The 6,107-nt window shown below is 34.0% G+C and overlaps 1 pseudogene; it reads left to right on the top strand.

Annotated features, from left to right (window-relative positions):
- Positions 1-1,747: 1,747 nt before the first annotated feature.
- Positions 1,748-5,846, top strand: LOC128228326 (flavohemoprotein-like; annotated as a pseudogene).
- Positions 5,847-6,107: the final 261 nt, after the last annotated feature.

A 6,107-nucleotide genomic window follows, 5' to 3' on the forward strand; every position in this document is an offset into this window, starting at 1 on the left:
ATTTTTAGAAATTCTCTTCTCAGACCTATTCATTAAAATCTGATTTGTAAAATCAGACCTGTTTAAAGGATTTTTTTCTTTCTCTGAAGTTTCTAACAAAACAACTTTGCATTCGGGGAACATATATATATATATAGTGAAATTAACAATCTACAATTGGGATTTTCAAATCCTGACAAAAAGGAGTGTACCTTCAACTTATATATTTTGTGTGAGAGTCTTTAAGTTGTTCGTTAATATCAATGGGTTTCTTTATTAGTCGCTCTATCAAATTGATCACTTGCAGAATCGGTTTACTTGAACATCGCCAGTTGCTTCAAATTTAGAACATTTTTTACCGCCTTAGCCAGCGGACATCAATGTGGTTTAATTACCATATCGTTTTATCAGAACTATTAAGTAAATGTTTATTAGGCCGTCTTTGAGTTTTTGACCATACTTTACTGCCTACAGGTGTGTGTTTTTTAAGATAATTTAATGTATATTTAAGAACATTTATTTTAAGAAGGTTTAACAGAATTTAGTTAGAAGACTATTTGCATCATAACACAACAGTGATAAATGGAAAGGAAATGTTCCAGGTGCCAAACTCGACACTATCCAAACAACAAAGTGTTTGTATCTTGGAAATGAGTATATGATGATAGGATATAGCTTTATCCCTTTAGAAAGATTGTACCTCAATACTGAATGAAAAGGGAAGTAATAAATCATTTTTTTCTATTCTTCCCCACCAACTATTCTTTCATAAATGGATATAAGTGTAAGTTCGAAGAGGAAGTAAACGGCTTTTGATAAAGTATTTCATATGAAATCTGCATAAATTCCGTTAATGAGCACGGATCTTGTATTCAAACTTTATATAATATTACAAATTTTGCTCTTAGATGTGTGTTTGATTGTAAAACATATTATGTGTAACAGATATACAAATGTAAATCATCCCTGCTAGTATAATAGAATGTTGACAATATTTTAAAATCTTGCTTGGGTGGGTCCTAAACATAAGTGAATATCATTTTCATTCATCAGAGGTTTGACAATAATAATTCTCCGGATGATATCATCATTCTGGTGTACGAGAACGGTGAATAATGGCCAAGTATATGGTTTTCCACTGTTCAAGTAAACTCGTGTCAATTTCCAGCCATGTATTGATACGGCTAAGTCGATCCGTATGTGGTCTCTTGTGATGCTTGGTCGTCGATCCGTATGATGTCTCTTGTGATGCCTGTACGTTGATCCGTATGTGGTCTATTGTGGTACGTTTACGTTGATACCTATGTGGTTTGTTTGGATGCTTCCACGTTGATCCGTTTGTGGTCCCTTGTGACGCGTGGACGTTGATCCGTATGTGGTCTCTTTTGATGCGCGTACGTTGATCCGAATGTGTTTTGTTAGAATGCTTGCACGTTGATCCGTATGTGATGTCTTTTGATGCGTATACGTTCTTTGCTTCTCGTTTAGCGTCTTTAAACATGGTTTAAACTTGAATTGATTTTTATTGGGCTTGGATCTGTAGTCATATTAAATTTCGATTTCATTGATGTTAAAAAAGGTAATTTTCTGTATAAGGTAATATTGAATATTGACAGCTATAGCATTGAAGTTGATGGTTCTTGGCAGCTTGAAGGGACACAATTCTTTAAATAACCTACTGACACTATCTAATGGATATAGAAGTCATATGGCAAATTGTCTCTCTTGAAATTGCAAGCTACAATTGGAACAATTGAATTGGATAATGATGAATGATTTTCACGTAAGTTCAATGTATGATAGTTTTTATTAGACAACTTTAACGCGTTCGTCGAAAATTAAGATTTGTTAGAAATATTCAATATTTGTTTTACCTATTCCTATTGTGTTAACTTTTGTCGTACAGTAAACCATTTCATACTCTTAACACGACACATTAACATTTACCAAAATGAATTTAATTGTATGTAAAACAAAGGTGTTCTTGTAAATGGAGTTGAATAGCCTATTTGTGAATATAGCAAAGTTGTCCTTGTTAACATTCATTTATATATGCAATTCGATAAGTATTATCTAAATAATAGATGTACACCTGAAAAACTCATATATGGCCACCGTCTCCCGCTGTTCCCGCTGTTATACCCGGCATTGTTATTCCACACACATGCACGCCTTTCTCACAGCGTGGTCAATGGACTTGTGGAACCTATGGTCTCTTGAATGATGCATCTTCATCTCAATTTTAATTTAATATAAAATATAATACACACTATGAGTAATTTTAGGACAATGAAATGCTCGTCACAGCCAGAATAGTATTTCAAATCAGTTGAATCAAAAGCAAATTTACTGAAATCGTTTCATATGCCGTTAATTGTTGTTGCAAAATAGTGCTATGTTTTGCAAGGACTTGTTTATAGCAGCTATATACTTTATATTAGATAATATCCAACTTAAAATTGCTAACCCGATCTACGGGTTATAATTAACATCAGTACTTTTCTATATAATTTATGCGGGGTTTCAGGATTCAAATACAAGCATCGACGCACCTGTCTATTTCATCCAGCACCCGTCTCCGTTAAATGTATTTCAATCCACAGTTATATTTAAATGTTTTATTTCCAGGATGTTTGAGAGCCACCCAGAGTTAAAGGATATATTTGCAACCTTCCGACGCAAGGATGTTACGGATCTACAAAAGAGCAACCATATCTGCCAACACGCCCTAAAGGTATTATATTTATTAATTTTATTTCGGAATTTATTAAGCATAAACAAGAACAAAAATGAATATCCGCAAACCCGTCCTTAAAGCCTCTTCACACATAGGCGATTCCATTAAACGCAGCCTTGATATTTGTATCAATTTGTCAATTATTGCGAATATTGACCGAAACTGTTTGCAAATATGTTACATAATTTGAAATACAACGAAAGTTAAATGGATTGGAACTATTTGTTGAGAATGATTTACGAAGTGTAACGAACCGTTATTATGATTCGCTAAAATTCATTGGGTCGCGCAAACAATTTGTGTTCTATCGGCTAGCGATTAGGAACCTAAACGTGCAAACCGAAGCGCAACTTTGCGCTTGCATCCAAAGCTTTCCAAATAGGGTATTTCCACATCCGGCCGTAACAAGACGCTATTCAAGACTGGCGAAAAAGAAACACTTATAATCATAATAAAAGGAACCAGAGTTTTCAGGTTTTCTGGTGGTTATGTGTTTGCCATCAGTGGCAGCAACACAATTAGCAAAGTTCCACTTCTTGATAAAAAAAGCTAGTTGTTCCATTCTTCATGTGTGAATAGTGCTGTCATAACCTTATCAACATATTCCCGAGATATAGCAAAAATGATTTCTCTGAATATAACAGAGAGGGTATTCTCAGCGCCCCACCAGAAGAACTGTATGTCTGAGTCGTTGACACCAGAAACATTTTAGAATCGATAGAGCTTAAACTAGAACAAAATATATATTTAAGAACAAGGGAATCTGTTTTCCCATGATAATTGAATTTAGGTCAAGTCAATATCAATGTTGCTTATAACAGAACACTTTAAAAAAAAACGGTTGATTTGGTCATCATTAATCCTAGAGGTTGTTTTGGCATGGTCGATGTCATAGAGTACTAGAAAGTTCAGTATTATTAAACATCTAACGGAATATGCAAGTGTATTTATATAATAAATCCACCAGAAACAGAAGTTCATGCAAGTGCACCATGTTCAAACGCATGTCTTAATCATTTCTGGATTTGTATGCCGTGTACTTAGAATGAAGTGTTAAGGACACGCTTGAAGAAGAAAAGGTATTGCATACACCCTTCAGCTGTAATTTACATATTTCATGATACCCCATAAAGTGCTTTTCAAATGCTCGTGAGTAACATTTTTAAAAGGTCATGGTAACTAATACACATGCAATTTCATTTCTTTATAGGTGATGGGAACTATCGAGAAGTGTATTTCTACAATAAATGAACCTCAAAAACCTATTTAAATTGCCAATCAAAACTGGAGCCTTGCACAGAAAATATAAAGTCCCTCCGGATTTCATCCAAGTTAGACAAATGTAAGTCAAATTATCTTCCAGTAAAGTCTGATATATATAGCAATATAGGAAGCAATATTTTTAATTCATAGCTAAGATCGATGACTGAAATGGCATATTTGCAGAAGCAGCAGAGAAATAATCCACACCCCATGGGTTGATACTTTGTTTTGCCAATTAGATTCGCTTCCATTCTTTTAATACATATGGTAGAGATCAGCTGACAATTGTATAAAACTGGACAAGTCTTGAGTTTGGCTAAAGTAAGCCAAATTAATTATTGATTGGTCAATATTTATCCGAAAATTATAATCAAGCAATGACATCATTTAAATGTTCTAACCAGCCTAAATGTTTGGACAAAATATCCAGGTGTTATACAATTGGCTGCTGATGCATGTTTTTCACAACTTTATTTAGTCGGTCATGTAAAACATGACAAATAAACGATGTTGTTAGATGTTGTTGATATGTAGGAAACTGCAAAACGTAGGCTTTATATATTTCGTTTGATCACAATCGCAAGGAAAACGAGAACAAAGGGGAAAATTTTATGTTTCTAATGGTATTGGTGTCTTGATTCCAGTGCGATCACACATATTGTTTGGCTAACGGAGTTTACCCTGTTGCAGTGTTGGGGCATTAGGTAGACAAATTGACATTTAAAATTTAACGATGCACGTTATTTCCATTTTCAGATAATATTCCCCCACTTCCTAGATGCTATAAAACCACACATAGAGGATTACTCGGCAGAAGACATCGCTACTGCTTGAAAAACCCTCTTCCGTATTATGACGCATTACATGGACAGTGGGATGAGCCGATATTCTAATGATGTAAATACTATAAATAGTCATTTCAGTGTTACTTGAGGAGCTACGGAAAATTATTCGCATGCGCAAATTAATGTTAAATTAGACGGCTTGGTAGTTTTTATTGTTATAAAAGTCCTGTGCAGAAGGGTTTTTTTACAAAATTTTGGATACGTGAATCGTGTGAGTTTAACGTGTATTTATTTAAATCAATATACGGATAATCAGTTACGTAATTATGTAAAGTGTGAATAATGTGTTTAAATGGTAAAACATGTTCCACCTTGGGAATACTATTTAAAAAGCCACTGTGTCTACGGCACTATATATAGATAATTAGTGTACATAATGTGTCAAAACTACACAATTACACAAAGAAGAAATAAGTACTGTAATATATTAATGTTCTGTTTTTATCTTTAAAAAATAAAATTAAAACTTGGAATTCATTGTTTCGATTCCTAAATTCCGTCATACGTTAATATTAAGAGCCCTAATTATTATTCAGAAAAGAAAATGATCTGAGCTGTTTCGTTTACAGAAAAGGTTCGCACGTTTAAAAGTTAAAATTATTTTAACTTCTATAACTTATCACTGTACAATAGTAGTAAGCAATCAGTTCGATGATTGATGTAACTGTTCCAGGGGAGCATTTCAATATAGATCTTGATTTTAGTTTTTTTAGTGTCACACTTTCATTGTTTTGCTTTGTATTTAAGTGGAATGAACTTTAGCCAGTTGTAGAAATGATCACAATGTTGAGAAAATAGAACAAATCAATGTTGCCATTTGTAGCGTTTATTAAAATCCTTTACTGAAACACCACCAAAGTTTCAACAGCTAAGTGCGAAGTCAGTGAATAACTGAATCGCATGGGATAATCGATTCGTAGATACAGAAACTCATCGGAGGAATTATTGGACGCAATTATATAAATCCAAAGGATCTGAAGGATCGGGACGAGATCATGGATTCTAAGGAGATAACATTCTGACAAATGCCATTAAGTGGTATTACGATATTGCGTGGTTTAGCTGATTGAGTGAAGAAACCATACTTCTGGTATCCCTTATTCTCGTTCCTTCAACCTATAACATGTCAAGCGAGCAGAGAGCAACAAATGATCGGTCTCAATTGAAACATGCAGGACGTTGTCATGAAACTTTTCACAACGAAAATATTGCAATCTTTATTTTAACTTACGAGCGTGTTAGGTCTATCTTCAACGACGTTAAATTAAGACTTCTGTATCTAC

Source organism: Mya arenaria, chromosome 1 (assembly GCF_026914265.1).
Source record: "Mya arenaria isolate MELC-2E11 chromosome 1, ASM2691426v1".
Lineage (NCBI taxonomy): Eukaryota > Metazoa > Mollusca > Bivalvia > Myida > Myidae > Mya > Mya arenaria.